The following is a 21,074-nucleotide window of genomic DNA, read 5'->3' on the forward strand; positions in this document are numbered from 1 at the left end:
CAACAAGTATTTCTGACATACTCTCGGGCTTTAAGCCTCTTTCATAATTTATTGTGCATGGTGTTGGAGAGGAAGAAGAACTGGATGTTACTACTGCCTTTATACCTAAAATCTTCAGGTCAGAGTGTACAGAACTATTAAATTACTTAGGCCAAATGGAAAAATGCTAGCATTACTCTCCGTTATGTGCCCCAATTCTCACTGTTTTTTTCCTGCTGTTATCTATAAAATTAGCTGGCTCACTTCTTACAAAGCCAAAGACAGCAAGCACATCTCCATTATCTTATTAGATACTCTTTTTGAAATAAAAAGCCCTTCTACATCAGTAACAGCATCCATTAGCACCACTCCACTCCAGCTCCTTGGATACTGCTGATCTCAGATGATGATCTGGGCATACAAGGCTAAGCTGATGATCTGGCCACCTGAGCAGATTGCAAATGATCACTTCAGGTGCCTTGAGTCACAAGCCTGGCAGATGATGGTGGTGGGAAGGGTGGTGGTAGGTGAGGATGGGATTTAAATCACACACAACATTTGAATTTTAGACGGGTTTGATTTTAAATAGTTGAAAAAGACCTAAGAGTTCTTAAAACTGTCCAAGATATGAAGGTGCACAAAAGGCAAATTTGCCATTAAAACATGGTTCCAAGTAATGATTGAAGAAAAAGAAACTGCTTTAGTTTATAGCCCATGGAATTGAGCATGCTCAATAACAGCTAAGCCTTATAAAGCCCTTACCATGGGCTAGGTACTCTGCTAAGCATTTCAAAAATAATCACTCACAAAGACTTAGGAGGTGAGCACTATTATTATCACCATTTTACAAAGGGGAAGTTGAGCAATTTCTCCAAAGACATAACTAGAGCTGACATTTGAATGTAGGTGATCTGGCTCCCGAGTCTATGGTTTTAGCCACGAAGCTATACCGCCTTGCCGACCATCCATTTTCATATGGCATTCTATTCTGGTGTGGTTTCCCTTTTGAGTCTTTTAAGGCTGATGTTTCTCTTCTTGCTGCACTGTTTGTGGTTAAACTTAGTGCTTGGAGGACAGGGATAGAGGTTTTAGGAGTTTAAAATGAGGTATTGGACTTATATTTCTCAAATGACATTTTCCCAAATGGCATGAACTTTAAATGAAAACATGTAAGACCTGACAGTCTGCTTTAAGCTCTGAGCAGAGCAAAGGAATAACTAATGCTCACCTTTCCGTACAAACACTACAAATTTACACAATGACTTGATTCTTAAGCTTTTCTCCTAGATGTTGATTGCATTTTGAGATCAAGTTCCAGATGGGCCCTTCATAAATGCTTTTTGACAATGATTAGAAGGCTTATTTAGTTTTCTAGACTTGTCCCACATGTATTCAGGATAAAAATGTCTTACATCTTGATGACCACCTGTTTATTTATTTTTGAGACCCCTAATGAGTAGAATGCATGGGATCTGACATCTGTAGCAGGATGTTTTTGAGGCATCTAATAGAAACTCTGACTCAAACTGTTTTAAACCCATAGAAAAGGCAGAATTTGTTTAATTAAGCAACGCAGTGGTGTCATCAAGAATCCAGTTTTATTTTTTTTCTTTCTATTTTTCAACCCTGCCTTACTTAGTGTATAGGCTTTGATTTTAGGCTGGTTTTCCTTCTAGACATAAAATGGCTGCCAGTGGCAACCAGACTACTTGCTTCCTTGTTCATCTAACAGGATAGACAGGGGAAACCTCTCTCTCAAACCATAGGATGTTGAGTCTTTGCCTTTAGTCTAATTGGGCCACACATAGATTAACTAAGACTAATCGGCACTTACCTCCCTGGGAATGTGAACACAGTTTGGGTTCTATTAGAAGAAAGAAGGAGCAAATAGATGGTGGGGAGGCTCTGAAACTGTTTCTTCATCTGGAAAATGGTGAGCTAACAGAGAATCTTGGAGAAAATCATGAGGCTCAGCAATAATGTATGTAGGGTTGCCAGATTTAGCATATAAAAATAGAGGATGCCCAGTGAAATTTGAATTTCAGATAAAGAGCAAATAATTTTTGTATAAGTATGTGCATCTTTCTCTACAAACACTAGAAATTTACGCATTTAGACCTTACACTTTTCTCCTAGATCCTGATGCATTATGAGGTCTGGACCCAGAGGGCATTTCAAAAAAAATTTTTTTTTACAATGATTAGAAAGTATATTTAGTCTTCTACCCTTCTCCCACATGTATCCAGGATAAAAATGCATACTTATACTAAAAAATATATTCATTGTTTATCTGAAATTCAAATTTAATGGACCTCCTGTATTTTATCTGGCAACTCTAAATGTATGTAATGTCCTTGGCACATAGCAGGCATTCATTCAGTGATTAGTGTTCTTTTTACATAAGAAAAGAGCTCAGTTAAATGGCAACAGGGTAGTTCTTAACTCTTACTAACCTTCTAGAAAAGATATAATTTTGACCAAAATTGCATTTAACTGAACTGGATGTGGCTCCAGGAAACCCTTCATCACTATTCATAACCAAATCAAACTAAACCTCACTAAGTGGAAGGTTATATTTGTATATCTGGGATGGCACATTATAAAGGATCTAATATTACCACTTAAAACTAAACTCAACCTACATCAATGGATATTCAGTTATTGTTTTTTTCTTGTTCTGATTCTACACACATAAATCATTCTTCATGTAACATACAGGAATGAAAATGAAATGATTCCCCCTCAAATTCTGGCTTCACATGAGTAAAGCTTGAGGTCGCAACACCCTTACTTTGCATCTGCAGGAGGCAGACTTTGCAAAGCTCTGCTGTTGCCTCTGACTCCATTTTCCCTCACTGTTTATTCACTGTTCTTACCTGTAAAATTTTCTAATATGCTTCCTGAAAAGCTGAAGAGAAAGCAGACACCTTTATTTCCTCATCAAATATTCACCATATTATGAAAAAGAAAACCCTCTTGGCTTAGCACAGACTGGCAAAACCTAGCATATTGCTACATATTGTTACAAGATTCATAACAGGAATAGATTAAGTGAATTTTATTCAAGATATCTATTTCTCATTGCAGTACAGTACTGCATATTTCTAATTTGGTGGCTGCTATGACCTCATACACTGCTTATTTTCTGTGCTTTTCTGAAAAAACAACAGAAAACAACCTATTTTTCCTCATTGTTTTTTAAAGTGGAAATTATTATGCAGCTTCACATAGTTTCCCGCGATGTCTTTTAAAAATTATAATTATTCTTAATTTTCAAAAAGTGGCATTGGAAATGTATCTCCTTCCATTTCATCACCTCTTATCCTCATTGGAAACCTGATCCATGGTAGGTATTAAGATCTTTACATTTCTACTGGTTGGGCGATGACTTCATTGCTTTCATGCCAGCTGGGGGGAATCTCGTGTGGTGGAGCACTGGACTGAAGGGGAGCTGCAGGTCGCTGCTGCTGCTGCTGCAACAGCCGTTTGTATGCATCCGGCTGCTGTGTAAGGAATCCTCAGGCTTCTCGTTCTTTGCTCCGAAGGGATTGCAGGCTGATGGATGAGTGTACGTGTGAATGTGTGTGTATGCACGCGTAGCTGCAACAGTTGGACAGCATCAGCAATGGACTTCGATATCGGTGCTTTTTTTTTTAACCAACGACAGAGATAAACCGTCTTTCATCATTTATTTCCAAGCAGTGCCTCGGTTCCCGCTCTAAAGGTGCTCTCCCCGCTCTTCCCGGACCCACCCCTCCAGCCCCCCCAACACGTGTCCCTCCGGAGGGAGACCAGGATAGCAGCGATGCCGGCAGGATTCCCCTTTTTTTCCGCAGTGACAGGCGGATTCCCGGGCCTCCTTGTCCCCCCAACCTTGCAGCCGCCCCTTTCCCAGTCACGATCTCCCCCCCACCTCACAGAGTCCCTCCCTCCGCACCGACCGCTCGCGGCTCGGGCCCCGCCCCTCGCAGCCACCCTTCCCAGGTTGCTAGGGCCTGGTGAGGCAACCAAACTGGTGCGCGAGGAGGCGCGGCGCGGGCGCGCGCGCAGACGAGCTTATACAAGGAACCAGCAGTTTCTGGCCTGGAGGACCCGAGCACGAGCGGAGCGGGCGGGGCGCGCGAGCCCGAGCACGGGCACGAGCGCTCTCTCTGCATTGGCTCCTACTAGAAGTAGGCGGGGTCTGAGGAGCTTCCCCATTTGCCCGAATGGAGGGCCGGGGCGGGGTAGTTAGCAAATTAGGCTGCGCGTTCGTTTCTGCGAGAGGGCGGGGCCGGAGGTTTCGATTAGTTGTTGCTGCCGCTGGGCAAGGTAAAGCGGCGACGGCGGCCTCAGGAGCTGTGGGGTCCCCGGCTGGAGGTGGGGGACTCGCCGGGTGAGTAGTTGCGCCGCCACTTGCCTGCCAGGCCTTCTCGTCCACACATCGGCCCCGCGCCCACCCAGCTTCTCCCTAGAGAGGGGACCCACCCGGTTCCCCCGGGCAGACGTGAGAAGGGGCGGCGACGCGGCGAGGGCGCCCCAGTCTGGAGTGGCCCCTTCTCTGCAGCCCCATTGTACCCCTGGAAGGGATTCCCCGCCAAGGGGCTGCAGTATTGTTCAGGGGTGTGGGGAGAGGAGATATAAGGAGGGGCGGCCGGTCGAGGCCGCCCCCCGGGACTCCCCTCAGCGGTGGGTCTTGCGGTGTCTCCTCCGCCCCCGCAACACTGGGTCCCTTGGGCTTGCGGAGAGGGAAGCCCCTTCCCGCGGGCGTCGAGGAGGAGCCTGTGCACCGGAGCCCCCCGCCCGATCCGGGAGAGCCCGGGACCTGCCGGGGGCAGCGAACCGCGGCCCCGGCCCTGCTGACCTTGGCTGTCCGAAAGGGTGGGCGAGAGACCCGCCGCCTGCCCTGCGTCTCCTCCAGCCTTCCCCGAACAAGTTTCAGACGTAGCTGTGAAGTTCACGACTGGCATAGTGAGGGGAAACAAAATTGGCCCTTTACCAGACCTTCGTACCCTTCGTACCCTCATAGAAATTAAACCCGGGGGTTTGGAACCATCTCCCAGAACGAACAGGTACTGCTCGCATTGACTCGCCTTGTGCCCACGTTGGGGAAGAAAATAATCTGAACATATTTCAGTGTAAAGGCAGATCTTCCTTGAGGGTTTTGTTTTTCGCTTCACTTGAGTGTTAGAGCACAGATGCCTGAATAAGAAAAACCTGACCTTAGTTAGATTAGACGGATGCTGTGATATTTAAGTAGATGCAGATCAGTGTTCTGTTTCACACAATCTATTTTAATTGGCTGAAATGTAAGCTGATTTTAGAAAGTCTCGCAGACAGAATAATTTCTTTACGTGCATCCGAATTAGGTTTGTTTGGACGTAATGGTTATGTAGTTAATGTGAAAGATTACATAGATTAATTTGTCTGAGAGCATTTGACTGAAACAGGAGACATAAATATGTATAGAATGGGATTCTCGTTTTAGGTAACATCTGCTGGAACATTTCCAGCTTGTTCCTTTCTTGCTGTAGGGTTACACAAAAAGATCTTCACCGACGCTATTTGGAATTATATGCGAATGACATTTAGATGTAAACTTGTTTTTAATTTCTTTAAGGGTTTTAAAATGTTTTATTCATAAAATGTGAAGAAGCTATGTTTACTTGTATCTATGTTTAGTGTTGAAGGGGGGGGTAGTATAATCTTATATTTAACAACCCAATTAGGGTTTATTAATAATACACTTTTAAAAGGCATGCGTCTTTTTGAGAACATGATAGTTAAGTACCTTAGCAATCTTTTAAATTTCTTTATTAAAAGTACTATTTTAGGTTTGGGCATTTTTGGCGTTGACACTGGAACAGGAGTAAGGAAGCCTGCAGCGGTATTACCAGTTTGACACCATCAGTGGGTGTTTCTGTTGACAAATGCAGAGAAGAGAACATTTGGGAAGGAAATCTATTTTTTGGGGGGGGGGTTTGGAGGGGTGGGGGGGCGAAGGGGGAAGGAGCCAGAAGACAGAAGCTGTAGAACTAAAGCTGCCAGTACAGTGTATGCTGAGCATTTCACAAGTACAAGGAAACCTAATTAGGGTAAAAAAAAAATTCAGTTGGATTGTATTAAATAATAGAACTCCAAAAGAGGCATGCTAAATACAGTTAATCATTCCAAGAGTGTTAAATAATCTCCCATTTCAGAGGAGTTGGAGGGTCTTCACTTGGGGTGTCAAATCCCTTTGAATCGTCTTGTCTTTTTAACATAATGCAATGATTAATTTGATATATATAACAGGTTAATATTTTGATTTTGCATATTTAGCATGTTTCCTAAGCCTAATTGTTTAAAAAAATAAAACTTGATATATTTAAAAAAATAATTAGAGATAAGCATTCTTTCCCCAGAGAGGGTTCATTTTTTTCTCTGCTCAGATTTATAATTTATTCATAATTTAGGGGCTTGTAGTAGGGATCTTTTTTACTTCTTTATCTCAGGCTTTTCATTTTTACTTATGCATGTTCCCTGGGCTAAATCTGCCATTATTTTCATTGTAATTTTCTTAGAGTTATTTAAAGCAGAGTGTGGCATGTATCTACAGTATACCCTGGGGTTTTAAAAGAAAAGGCTCCCATTGAGGGAAATTGCAGGACCATCTCACATAGATGAGTAATAGAAGGTTGACTGATTGTGAATCAGATGTATTTATTCTGTTCCAAATATTCTGCATGGGGTTAAGGCAGTTTCATTTAATGAAAACCAAATTTTACGTGGTATTTCTACTTTGAAGGTACAGTATTGTTACATTGCAAACTGAAATACAGAGGTGGAGAAATTACTTCAAGTATGCTTTTACCCCTCAGCCTTGCTTCACCAGTGTGTCCAAGAATCTTATGAGAGACTCTTTCAACAATAGTGGCATTGTTGGAAATGACAGTGGCTTCTGTTGCAGGAGTTTAACCTTTCATTATGATTTATGTTTCAATTTACTTTGTGATAGAAAATTCAGCTATATCTGAAAATATGACTGTAGGAAATTTTAAGGAAGTAAGCAAAGAAAATAAGCCTTCTTCACCGTGTCTGTTGAAAGTTTACCCTTTTCCCCCTTGCATTTTGATAACTTTGGTGGTTATCTGTTTTATTTCTTCTAGATACTAGAAGGCATGCTAATACAATACTTTATTTTTGGCAGTTTGTGTGGGATATGACTTTCTCATGTAATAAATTGGTGTCAATAAGATATTTAAGAATATATGAATTCACATGCATAGATCTAAAATGCGAGGGAAATCCTTCAGGTAACCCTTAACTTTGGTACAAGAACAGCAACATTTGAAGTTAATATTAAGTTGCTTTCTTAGTAAAGTTGTTTACTCAGGATTTTATGATTTTACATTCTAAAGTTTTATTTTTTTGGCAGCATCAAATTTCTTGCTAGAGGAGGAGAAAGAATCTCAAAAGTTCTTTATCATTTGATGCATTTGATATTGGTGTCAGTTGAATCACATATTTCAATTTATGAAAATAATGAAATTAAAAGACTACATTTAAACTTTCTGTTTGGGAGGCTTTTCCAATTCACTTTCGATCTTAATCTTAACATTAGAAATTTTTGTTGGCAATGCATCACTTGAGTGTTTGGATTCAAATTCTTGATCGTTTGTAGAGCGTTTCCTTTATGCTGAGCAATGCGTGAATGACTGGATTACACAAAGTTCTGATCTCATTTCTCATTTGAGTTTGTACACTTCTTAATACTAAGATGTGTCGAGAGTATGGAAGCTGAGAGCGAGGACCTTCTACCTAAAGAGCCTTGCAACATTTAGACAATTCAGATTTGAGTATCAACAAAATTATTTATTAAATTAAAAGGACCCAGCCCATTTAGGTCTCTGAAATTGTCAGCATTTTGAGTTAAGCTGTTTATGTACTTAGAAACATTTATGTTTGAGATAGTTCTAATTAAGGTCAAGTTTTGGGTATGGTCTCACTTTTGGGCATTCTTCCCTATAATAATTAAGTTATATTCTATTTATTGAGCCTTACTGAATACCAGATACAATGGCAAGTAATTTATTTGCATGAATACACATGTGTACATGTGTTCTCACAACATCTGTTATTTCTTATTTCCTATATACACTTGACCAAATGGACTCAGAGAAAATAGTTTGCCCAGATTACCCAGATAGTCATCTTCAGAGGCAAAATCTCCATCCAAACCAGTCTGACTTGAATCTGTTTTCTTCAAAATCATGCTTTCTGCCTCTCTTTAGAACCTGATTCCATTCCTGGGGTGGTACTAGAGATATCAATATGCCTCCTGGAGTTCCCAGGCTACATCGGCAAGGCTACCTAACCTTTAGTCACATGTGAGGCTGGACTCATCCATCAGCACTGCTGATGTGGATAGGACAGCTGGAAGGGCAGACTTTTCTATGGGGTCATTAGTTCTGTTTCTTCATAAATGAAGGCTGTACCTTATTATTTACACCCAAAATGAGTAGCTGTTTCTAATTAACCACTTGGTATTTCATGTTTCTGCATGTTCCATTTTAGCTTTTGACTGACTTTGATTAAATTTGCTACACTAATAAAGGCTATGATGATATTTCTTGAATTCAATTTTGTGGTTTGATGCACTCTTGAAGTAAAATGGCAGCCACTACTACTTGCAGATGGTATCTCTTTTGTAATGACCTAAGTGAAATAAAGTGTGAGAGTGAAGTCCGAACAGATATGTTATTGTTGCTTCTTAATGCATACAAGTTGGACACTGACAATTTTTTGCAAAGTAGAATTTTCTACTACTTCAAGCCTCTTGTGAGTGTGTGTGTGTGCGCGTGTGTGTGTGTGTTTAAACAAGACCCATTAGTAAGAGAGCTCAACAGTTGCTAAGCCCAGAGAAACACTCAGAGGTCCGTGTTAGTGAGGAAAAGGACTTAATACCCTATTCTGTAACTGATGAGAATCACTTTTGTCACTTACTAGAGTTAGAAAGGAATGATGTATATCATAGGACCTCAGGGCCAGAAATCACCTTGGTCAAAAGCAGGGCAGTTATTCTACAAAGATGGAACTTAGAGATAGTTCTTGTGGATTTCTTTACCAGGTGTGGGTTTTCAATATGCATTTTTAACAGCTTTATTAAGGTATACTTTACATACCATAAAATTTACCTGTTTTAAGTGTGCCATTCAAAGATTATTTGGGGTAAATTTATGGAGTTGTATAACCATCACTGCAGTCCAATATTGGAGCACTTCCATCACCCCAAAAAGATTCCTTCCACCAACATGCATTGTTTAATCTTACTTACTTGCTTCCACCTAGACCCCTTTAACATCAGACACTGATAGATGAAATGACGTAGATCTTAAAAGATACCTTTTAAAATATCTTCGTATACATATTACAACTTCTTAGTATGTTTTTTATTTTCAGAAGTTTTTGCCTAAACATAGTACATGGTATCAATAAAATATAAAGGACAGTACTCCGAATGGTATAAATTACCTTTATGGTTTTGATTATGTTTTGTTATGGCCTTTTTAAAAATTATTTTTAATATGTTTATTGATTTGAGAGAGAGAGAGGAAGAGAAAAACATTGTGTGAGAGAAACATCATTTGGTTGCCTCCCATACATGCCTTGATGGGGGGATTGAACCCGCAACCTAGGTATGTGCCCTGACCTAGTTATGTGCCCTAATCAGGTGTATGGGATGAAGCGCCAACCAATTGAGCCACACTAGCCAGGGCTGTTTTGGTCTTTTTTTAAACCAGAAAATAAAATACAATGTTCTTATTGCTATATTGGAAATACAGGGGAAAAAATCAAGGTAAAAATAATATAATTATTGGGCAAGAAAAAATTCCTTTAAGATTTAAGACCATGGGCAAAATATTTGGTTTTCTTGATTTTAAGCCAGTAACATTGTGCATTTTATTGTTTGAGCCCTAATCCACCTTGAGGAATTCATGCCATAGAGGATGGGCTTGATTAAATTCAGGTATTCGGACTCATCGCCTGCTTTTTGCATTGTTTCAGGCTGGATTGTTGTGGGGCTTGAAAAGGGCTTGACCTGCAAAATACTGAAGCTGCTTTTTTCCTGCCTGTATCATTTTCTTATTAGCTACCCTGAATGGTGGGTGGGGTGAGGGGAGTAACGCTCACTTGGGTACAAGTTGTACAGGATAGGTTCATGCCCACCATTTCACAGGTGCTTTCCTTTGCTAAGTGTACCGTGTGTGTAGATGGACACTGCTGATAAGATAAGGTAGGAATGTTAATTTTTGGGTATGCATAACAGAGGAATGCAGTGGTTCAGTTGGAAGTAAAGTGTTTTGGAAACTGTCTAACCTTTCATTGCTTTTAGATGAACATTTCTTGAAGGAAGGCAATCCTTACAAGTGCCAGGCAGGTAAATCAATAACTTCTTGTGTGGTAGTTTGTGTCTGGATTTTTAATAACAAACAGATTGGACACAGCACCGCTAATAGTTTACTGTAAATTCAATCATAACTGGTTTGGAAAAGGTTACTTTTTTTTTAACTGTTTAACAGCTGTGGGTGTGTGATTCTATTGTTACTTTGTGTCCTTTGTAAAAGTGCTAATATCAAATAGTAACATATAAAGTGCTTTCTGACAACATAATTTTTTTTGACATACAGGGAAATAGTGATTTTTGAAAGTAACAACTTGGTTTCTGGAAGTTAGCAAAACATATTGATGCATACATTATGGTTTCTTCTTTTTTAAGTCTGTCCTAAATTATTTTAGGTAAGTTGCAATTTTAGATATGCCTAAAGATTAGGTTCTTGGTAGTGTAAAATTGTATTACAATAATCAGATTAAGTACACACTCATGTGAGGAAGATATGGCAGATAAAAAATGGTGATAAATAATAGTTGAAGAACAATTTACTGAGTTGGATTTGCTCAATTACCCTGACGTTGGCCAAGAGTGGAAACTAGCTTCCTGATGAATAGAATCCTTCAGAGATTACAAAAGCTGGTTCAAGCGTGAAGTATCCTAGAATTTATCCACACACCCCACCCTGGTTTGTCAGCCTCTTGTGGGACGTATTAGCTTTAATTGCTAGTAATTATGACTAATAATATTACCACTAAAATTTAAGATTAGCACTGCAAAGGAAAAGTTTTATTTTAATTGATAATAATTGAAAACAGTTGAGGGAGAGAAAAGCTACTGTATTTTGCAGTGTATAATGTGCTCCCATGTTTTGTGCACATTACACATGGGATTATTATACCCATGATATGTAATCATTATACCCATGTATAATGTGCACCCTTATTGTTCCCCCAAAAATTTGGGCAAAAAGTGTGCACTATACATGGCAAAATAAAATTTTGTGCAAGTCAGTGTTTCATACTTTATTAGTTATTCCTTTCTAAAATAACCTGTCCTAGATCTGAGGATTTGTCCTTCATTTAGCAAATACTAATTGAGTGCCTACTATGTACCAGACTGTGATAGAGGCTGGATAGAATGATACATAAAAGGAAAGTAGGCCCCATCCTCAAATAATTTACAGTCTTGAGGTGGAGGCAGAGAAGTACAAGGCACTGCGGTCATATATAACAAGCAGGGTAGGGATCCAGTATCTGTCCTGGGGGAAGCGGGTAAGAAGGACATACTGAGGAAGTAATATTCACTGAGACCTAAGTTTTCCTGGCAAAAGGTGCAAATGCCCTCAGGCAAGGTAATAGAGATAGAGGCTTTTGAAAGACAGAACCTTTTAAAGAACCGAAGAAATACAAAATGGCTGGAAAGCAGAGAAGCAGGTGAAGCAGAAGTAGGCAGGGGCCAGGTCTTGAAAAGGCTTAGTAAAGGCCAGCTGCTGGGTTTTTGAACTTGTCTTCAGTCTCCTGGGAAGCTATTGAAGGTTTTAAGCGGGATGTGACATGAAATGAAATGCCTCCAAAAAAACCAAACAAACAAAAAAAAAAAACCAAGAGTTTTAGCTCAATTGGAACCTTGATACTTTACCAAAAAGGTCAAATCTCTGCAAGGTAGAATATTCTTTTCTGATCTCATTAAAATAAAGTTTTTGCACCTGCTTTCTTGTCATCTGTGATACTCTTTTCATTGTTTTTATAGGAATTACCTTTAATTTTCTGAAGACTGCTCCTTTTATTCTTCACCATTTTGTTAACCTTATATAGGAGTGCCATGTCTATTTATAACTGAGTTAAATATTTTTTTCTAAAACCTAACAGTTTTAGCTCTCTTCCATATTTAAACTTAAAACTCTGCTGGGTTCCCCCCCATACCTTTAATCTGCTCAAGGTATTTAATATTGTATAAAATGTTTCATTATATCAACATTAAATTTGCTTTATTCTCCCCACCCCCAAATACAGTGTCTTAAGTCCAGTTTAATATTTTTCAGCATTTATGCTATTTCATAGTTAATCACATCTCATTTTGAGCACCTACAATATTTTTGGAGAATTTTATTAATATTTTTTAAGATTACTAATCTTTAGCAAGAGTACCATTTTCAAGTCTGGTTCACATTCTGTGACCATATCATCTTTTATATTTGTTGAGCTTCTCATGTTCAAATGATCCTGCCTATCTATCTATCTGTCTACCTATCTATCTGTCTATCTATCAATACTGTAAAGGTGTTTTATATATCCTAATTTTTTTCCTCCTTCTACAGTAAATGTCTCTACATGCTCAGTTCTCCTTTGGAAATCTTTAGTCATGCTAAAGTTTTGCTTGCCTTGTTGATTGAACAGTCATTCAGGTCTTCCTTGGTGAAAGTTGTTAGTTTGTGCCTGTGTGGAATGCTGTTGCCCACTTTCCCCCTCCACATGTACAAAGAATATCCACAGCATCACCTCCTCTGTCAGATATTTCCTTTGAAATCTACATTTTGATGCAGTCTTTAACTTAGCTCACTTTGGCTTTGAGTTCTGAGGCTTTTCGGAACCATTTTATACCTGCTCTGTTTTCTTGTTGTTTTGATCTTTTTTTTTTCCTTTTCCAGGTGCTGGTTAACTTGAAGAGGTTGCAGTGGTTTATATCATTACTTTTTTCACTTCCTATCCAGCCCAGGACATTTATTTTAAAAGAGCTGCCTCATTTCAGATTTTAGAGTTTGATGTTTTGTGCTAGTGCCTTTTCCAGCATCCAGAGCGACTGCCCTTGATTAGAGTTGCTCTTTCAAGTCTGTCCCTCTGTGCAGGATTGGTAAAGGAAGGCTATACTTGTCTTTCTTTGACTGACTATGATAGGGTGATGGTTTGGGTGTCTCGGTGTCAATTGTTGTTCAGGCATCATGGTAAGTGATGGAGATACAAAGCCAAGCTGTGGTGATGTGCCCTTAATGAAATTTGTAATCCAGCAGAAGAAACAGAAAACAATGACTAAAATACAGGATGATATGCACATTTAGATGGAAATACAGGGTGCTGGCACTCTAGGTAAGAAGAGGTGCACTTAACGCAGACTTAAGGGGACTGGAAAAGCAATGATTCCTGAGTGTTTGTGAAGAGTCCTAAAGGAGGCCCAGAATGTCAGGTGGAGAGAAGGGTTTTTCTGGTAGATGGTGTATTCAAGGACATGGATCTAAGAATGAGCGTATAAAGCTGGGAGAACAGCAAAAAATAACGTGGATTTGTGTATTGCATGACTTACTTTGATGCTTTTACCCCATCTACATCCCAGGGTCTTGGTTTTCTTTACGGCCATCTTCTGGATTTTTCTCTCCATTTTTGTTCTTACCTGAGAGTACAGGAAGGAGATTCTAAGACCGGGAATTTAAATAGAGGATGGGCCTCTGGAAAAATGGATAAGCAAGGGTAATGGTTTTCTACTGCAAGCTCTGTGGAGGTATGGAGTGTTGTTGATGTTGCCTCAGCCTCTAGCGCATTTCCTGGGAGTTAGGAAATGCTCAATAAATGTTTCCCTTATGAAAGGTGTCTCCTTTTTTGCCCCCTCCCCATCTCCTCATGTCAGTGCCTTCTTTCTTGGTCAGTGGCCTCTCTTCTCTGTCAGGTACCTACCTAGTAGATCTTCCTCTCTGCTCGCCTTATAGACATGCTTGGCCCATATGTAGTCACTGGACATAACTGTGTTATAATTGGATTTACATTACTCTTGCCTCTGCTAAGCGTACAAAGGTGCTAATGGCTCCTTGTGGGGCTCCTGAAACTTCTACCAACGTTTACAGTATGGTAGATAAAGGGGAGGCCAAAGTTGACACCTATAAGACTAACATTTGAGTTTTTTCCATGATTTATTGCATGAATTCATTGAAGTGCTGATCTCTGTTCCAATGTAAACTCTTGTGTGTGCATGCATATGTGTGTTTCTATATATCCGCATTGTACATTACTAGTGATTAAGTGAAAAAAACATTCTTTGAAGATGTTTGCTTATTTATCATGTGGCTTTATATGCCCCCGATTACTGCTTATGTCCTCACATTGGGAAGCGGCTTTTAAGGATGTTACCACATTGAGGTAAAATATTTGTCTTACAGAAAGGTCCTCTGGGGATGCAGGGTCTTCACCAGAGAATTCACTGTGCAGTAATAGCTGGTTGGTTAGGTGGGGGGTTCTTTGTTTGTTTGTTTTTTAGCATGGGTAGTAGACTTTTAAATACCTTCTCTACATTTTGGTAATTTCTCATATTATGGCTTCCTTTCCCCGAAAACTCACATCTGCAGTCTCTTTTACAGCTAGGATAAAGGCTTGCGACCCATGTTTGACCAGTCATTTACACAGAGTGAGACTTACATGAGGTGAGCATTGGGAGGTGGTTATCCCTTGTTGTTGAATTGGTGACCTGGTGATCACGTTGACAGGCTGTTTTGTTTTTAAGGCACGGCAATGGCAGCAGCTTATAGAATTCAGTCTTGAGTTATTGGTGCTGAGTTGTGGCAATACTTTTTTTTCCCTATTCTCTGATCATCTTGGATTTGTGGTTAGATATGTTAATTTTGGATATTTTCAGCCATTACCTTTTCAAATACTTTTGTTCCATTCTCCCTCTTACTTCTGTGATTCCAGTTACTTGTGTATTAGAACCTTTGGTCTTGTCCCACAGCTCTTGAATGTTCTCTCCTGTTTTATTTTTTCTTCGCACTCTTCTCTGTCAGTGTTTTAGTTGGGGTCATTTCTGTTGAGCTATCTTCTTAGCTGAGTTGACTCAACACTGAAGAGCCCATTGAAGGCACTCTCATTTCTCTTAACTGTGTTTTTCATTGTTAGTACTTTCATTTTATTCTTTCTTATAGTTTCCATCTTTCTGCTGAATTATCCATCTGATTTTTCATATTGTTCTCTTTTTGGGTTAGAGCCCTAAACGTGTTACTCATAGTATTTAAAATTTCATTCTAGGTAGTTCCAACATCTGATTCTGTGTCTAGTTCTGGTATATTCTTTGTCTTTTGAGTGTTGTTTTTTCTTTGCCTTTTCTTATACCTTGTGATTTTTTTTTTGTTGTTGCAAGCCTGACCTATTTTGTAGAACATTAGAGACTAATGTACATAATTTTTATAAGTGTACATATCTTTCCTTCTACTAAGCCTTTACTGCAGGGATTTGAATTAATGTCCTTAATAGTTGGGCTAGGTTTGACATTTTTGTTGCTGTGCACTTACCCTCATATACCTCAGCCTTCAAATTCTCATAGAGATTCTTTGTGATTAGGGTGGGAGTTGATTTATTTTATTCCAAGTTTCAGGTTTTCCTTTTGAACTGTGCCTTAAAGAGGGTCTTCTTGTTCTGACCCTCCACTGGTAGTATTCTGCTGTTTACTTGTTACTGAAAGTTGGTTTGCTTGGAGGTGGGGAGTAGAGATGGGGAGTGGTCTTTCGTTCTGATTAAATCTCAGGATGATGCCTGCATCAGTGTCCCAAGGTTTTGCCCCTCCTCTGGCTATTTTGGTGGGCTCAGGGTGGAATCTTGTCCCTCTCGCAGGTGGAGGAGGGTGCCTGCCTCTTTTCCCAGTGGCAGTGAGTTTTCACCAATGCTTTAAGTAAGGATAGACTATTGGCCATTCTTTTACCGATGGAGACTTTTCTTTAGTGGAGATAGGGAGCACAGGATCTGGGTGGATTCCTGCTCTGAGGCACAGCGGCAGTTCTCTTCCTCAGGTCTGTCTGCATCAAAATGGACAATCCTCAGGGCCTTTTCCTTTCTGTGAATGCCTGATGAGGTTGGTGGAGGAAGATACTGTAGAAGGTTGGGCTCTCCCCAGTTTCTGCCACCTCCCCTCACCCCCCACTGGTTTCACACTGTCCCTTTAGCAGATGACATCAGATTTTTATCAGTTTGCCCATTATTCTAGCTGAACTCATCAATGTCCAGTTGCAGCCTACCCCAGGTGAGCACACGGCTGTTTCCTCTCTGAGGTCCTGCCTCTCTCAAGATTTTGAGCCAATTTGTTCTCTGATGCATTTAGGTAAAGAAAGTCAAGAATTTGAAATTAATCCCACTCTTTTTTTCTTTTGGTTTATCTTTTACCATTTTTAACCCCTTTTGTGTCTTTATATTTTAAGTTCCAGCTATTTTTCATCGGAAGAGGGCAGCTATGTTTCTTCCAGCTTTCTTATTCCAGGGTGAAAGACAGAAGTTTGGTTGCTCTTAAAATTTTAACAAGCACATTTAACTTAATCTAAGCTTAATTATTATTCCCATCCTCCTGAATAAGACAGATTTTAGAATGGTTTATCTTTTAACTCTAATCGCCTCGTCCATGTTAGTTATTTATGTTTTAGTTTTGTCTTGTTTAAGCCATGTTAAGACCATAAAAATGGTGAATATTTACTCATTGACATGTTTTTCAAATTCCTTTGCTCACTATTTTTCATTTACCCCATTTCTAAACTTTTGGGTTCAGTTTCCTTCTTTATAAAGAATGTTCTTAAGTAGTTCTTTTACCAAATGCCTGTTAGTAAAATTGGTCTTGGCGTTTTTGAGTGTCTTTATTTCACTTTGCTCTTGATGTTGAGTTGGGTATACAGAATTTTATGGTGACAGTTATTTTGTCTATGTGTTTTTACAAGCCTTGTTAATGAGAAGTCTTTAGTCAGTTTAGGTGTAATTTCTTTGTGTATAGGTAATTACCTTTTGTCTTGGGCTACATTTAAGATGTTTTCCTTGTTTTTGATATTTTGCTGTTTCTTTGCAGTATCTCTAGATGTGGATTTGTTTCTATTTACACTGCTTTTATCTGGTGAACTCCCATCAGTCTGAAAACTCATGATATCTTCAGCTGTGGGAAAAGAAATCTTACCCATTATCTTTTAAAATAGTACTTTTCCATTTTCCATTTCTGGAACCATTATTTAGATATACATTGGAGTTTTTCATTGTATCTTCCACATTGCTTAAATTTTCTTTAGTATTTTCTGTTTTTACTTCTGGGTGATTTCATGACACCCATATTACAATTTACTGATTTTTCTTTAGCTCTAGCTAGTCTATTGTGTAATCCGTTTATTGAGAAATCTCACTAAAAGCATTTGACTATATTGTTATTTTTCTCCTTTTTATTGAATTTATTGGGGTGACAGTGGTTAACAAGGTTATACAGGTTTCAGGTACACAATTCCACAACACATCATGTGTATTGTGTGTTCACCACCCCAAGTCAGGTCTCTGTCCATCAGCATTTATTCCCACTATACCCTCTTCTACCTCTCCCCGCCCCTAGTTGCGCAGTCACCACGCTTATGTCCTTGACTGTGAGTTTTTTCGTTTTCCCTCCTTTTGCTCAATCCCTCCACCCAGCCCTCCCTGCCCCACCACTGTCAGCTTGCTCTCCATCTATGCGTCTGTCACTATTTTGCCTATTAGTTCATTTTGTTCATTATATTCCATATATGAGTTAAATCATATGATACTTGACTATATTTTTAATGTAAAAATTTCAGAGTTTTTTCAAAACCTTTAATTTTCATAAGGGCATCTTCTGTGAACATTTAAAAATAGAGTTATGTTTGGATTATTTTCTTAGCTGTAGTTCTTGGAGATTGAAATCTCCCATTTGTCTCCCTTCTCCTCCCTTTGTCCCTCCATTTTTTGCTTTTCTTTTGTAGCCTGCCACATCTGACAATTTGGGGATTGTCTGCCTGTGCCTGGCTCGTAAAATGTTCCTTTGGATGGCTACATCTGTCTCTGATGGGACTCTGAGTTCACTGCTTCTGGAGTGTTTCTGATCTGTTCTCAGATAGGTTTCTAACATGTGAAGAGTTCTGTGAATTTGGACTCTGTATCTGTGGAAGAGTAAAGGCTGCTTTGGTCACTCCTATGCACAGCCTGGGCTGCTGTGTGTAGCATTTCTTTTTTCTTATTTACCCAAGGACAGCTCTTTGTATCTCTTGGCTTCATACTGGTAGTTTACTTCCAGCTTCTTTGCCATGCATGAAATTGAGGCAATTGCTTTGGTTTCCTGGTCCCATAATTATTTGAGTTTGCAGCGCTTGGTTTAGAGGGCAGGAGTGAGCAGGTCTTTGTTCTGTGAAGAACCTCATTTAATAAGCTTCTTGCCTTGCAGCCATTCCTTTCTATTCTAGTTTTCTGACTGTTGATCCGGAAGTAGTTCATCCAGTTAAGAAGCAGAAAGTAGTTGCAACCACAGGCATCTTGAACAGATTACTTACCAAAAGTTCATAAAGACATTAATTGTGTAGAACAGAGTTCATATTATCTGATAGGAACTGTGTTATTTAAGAGATGGGTAAGTTTCCCAGGTAACCCTCAGGAGTCTATTTTTTCCATTATGTACTTGAAATTCATATACACCCTTTGGGACTGTAATCACTATGAAGAAGGTGACTTCTTTGGTTTGCAGGCTGGCACTCAGTCCACTGAGCCACACCAGCCAGGGCAAGAAGGTGACTTCTGTGGGGAAGTGCATTTTAACATTCTTAGTGAGAAAAGGGAATATGGTGGTTTCCATTCTCAATTGATCTTCTGTGGTACAACATGCCAGCCAGTCCCTGTTATTGTCACAGACCCTAGCCACTATTCTCAAACCTGCCACTGAATTTTCACCACTCATACTTAGCACACAGCCTTGCCTCCATTTCACTGAGAACATGGAAGGCCTTCTGGCTGATTTTCTGCAGGCTCTGGTTCCATGTACAAATTGATCAGTTCCTGTATTCCCAGAGCTGTTTTTTCCTCCCTCCTGTCTCAGATTGAGGTACTTCCGGTGCTGTTTGAGACCAGTCACTTGCCCAGTGCCGTCAGCTTCAGTGCTGTCGCTTTGGTCTCTTTTTTCCATCAGTTATTCCCACTCTTCTTCCCCATTGTGTATCCCAGTGGTCCTCAACTGGGGGCAGTTTCTCTCCCCAGGGGACATTTAGCAGTATATGGAGACTTTTTGTCTCACAACTGGGTTGATGATGGTGGTGATGATAATGGTGATGCTATAAGTGCTACTGGCATCTGGTGGGTAGAGGCCAGGGGTGCTGCTAAACATCCTACAATGCGCAGTACAGCCCCAGAGCAAAGAATTACCTGGTCCAAAATGTCAGTAGTGCTGAGGTTCAGGAACCTTGCTGCAACCTTAGAGTCTTGCTGTGATTCCTTTGTTTTTCTCTGCCCATTATTTTATTCCTAAGGTTTTCATCCTAGAAAAAGCTTCCCTGAACCATTTGTCCGCTCCTCTTCCAGCTACCTAACCATCACATCTAAACTTCTGCGGGAGTGGTCTATATATAGTCTATCCATTTCTCCTCAGCCTTTAGTTCTTGCTCTCTGGTTTGCTACCCTTAGTACTTAAAGTGTTTTTGCTGAGATTGCGTGTGACTTCTGGTATGCTGCATCTAGTAGCTTCAGTCAGTCCTAATTTTACTTGACTTTTCTGTTGCACCTGACATTGGTGATTATTATCTACTTGAAGCAGTGTGTTCCCTTGGCACCCTGGTTGTGCATGTCCTTCTCTTACATTTCTTTCTTTGCGTCCTTCATGGGCTTGTCTTGATCCACTTACTCCTTACTCATTGCTGTTAACCTGGGTTTGACTTCTTGGCCAACCGTTGTCTTAGGTCATTGTTTCAATTGTGCCCAGAGTTTCAGTTATACTTGTATGCAGAGGTTTTTCTAAATTCTTTCCCTCCTTTTTTCTACAAGCTTCTGACTTATTCTTAATAACCTGCTGGCAATCCACACCTGAATATTTTTATGGGAGCCTTACACATAGCATATGTAATGTGAAGTACAGCATTGTTTCCTCTAACTTGTTCCTCCTCCTTAATTAAAAAAAAAAAAGTCTTACTGTTTCTACCAACCACCCTGGCTCCTAGGGTAGATAGTTCAGTATTATCTTTGTTTTATACACACACACACACACACACACACACACACACACACACACACACACACTATATATATATATATGAGTCACATACATATATCAGTTGCTAGTATGATATAAAATCTGATTTTGAACTTATCACCGACTTGCTTGAAAGCCTGCAGTGGTGCTGTCAAGCTGTCAGGAGGAGAAAGTCTGAATTCCCTTATATGGCCCATCAGGCTCTCTGGTATATTCTCTGTCTATCTACTTGTCCAACCTCCCATCCTTTCTCAGTCTGCCTCAAACACTATGCTCTGGAATATAGAGTTCCCCATAAAATTTTGTCTCAAATGTGCTATCTTTGCTCATGCTATCTCCTTGCCCTGAATGCAGGGTTTTTCTGTAGAGTGTGTGGGTCATTAGCTCTCTGGTGGGACTCCCTATTTCTCAAGAAAGCTACAGTTAATAGGCACCTTTCTCCACTTCTCCGGAGAAATGTTATTGAGTAGTATTCCTTGTCCAAACTATCATTTTAGAGAGTCAGGACTGGATAAATGCTAGCATTAGTCCTGCTGAAAAAGGGTAGGCAGTGGACACGGGTAAAGGTATTTTGACAGCTCTTCAACTATGTAGTTTATTATTAGCCTTTTCTTAGTTCCTACTATCTATAATTTTATTATCTTTCAAGGGTTTCTCTGGAAAAATATATCTTTTGGGGGAGAGCTGTTTATTTTCCTACATGAAGTTGTGGATTCTTCAGCTCTATTGGGTTTTGCCATCCATTCAGTCTTAACCTGCTTCATAACTCCTTGGAATTCCTCGCTGA

General features: G+C 39.8%; 1 protein-coding gene across 2 annotated transcripts in view; it reads left to right on the forward strand.

Annotated features, from left to right (window-relative positions):
• Positions 1-4,253: 4,253 nt before the first annotated feature.
• CDKL5 (cyclin dependent kinase like 5) overlaps positions 4,254-21,074 on the forward strand; it is a 149,415-nt gene continuing 132,594 nt past the window's right edge. For both annotated transcript variants that reach the window (XM_054581110.1, XM_054581111.1), the window contains exon 1: positions 4,254-4,354. The gene's annotated coding sequence lies outside the window, so the exon portion shown is untranslated. The remainder of the gene's footprint in view (positions 4,355-21,074) is intronic.

The sequence above is a fragment of the Pteronotus mesoamericanus genome, unplaced genomic scaffold (assembly GCF_021234165.1).
Source record: "Pteronotus mesoamericanus isolate MK-2021 breed Mesoamerican mustached bat unplaced genomic scaffold, CSHL_Meso_final contig_65, whole genome shotgun sequence".
NCBI lineage: Eukaryota > Metazoa > Chordata > Mammalia > Chiroptera > Mormoopidae > Pteronotus > Pteronotus mesoamericanus.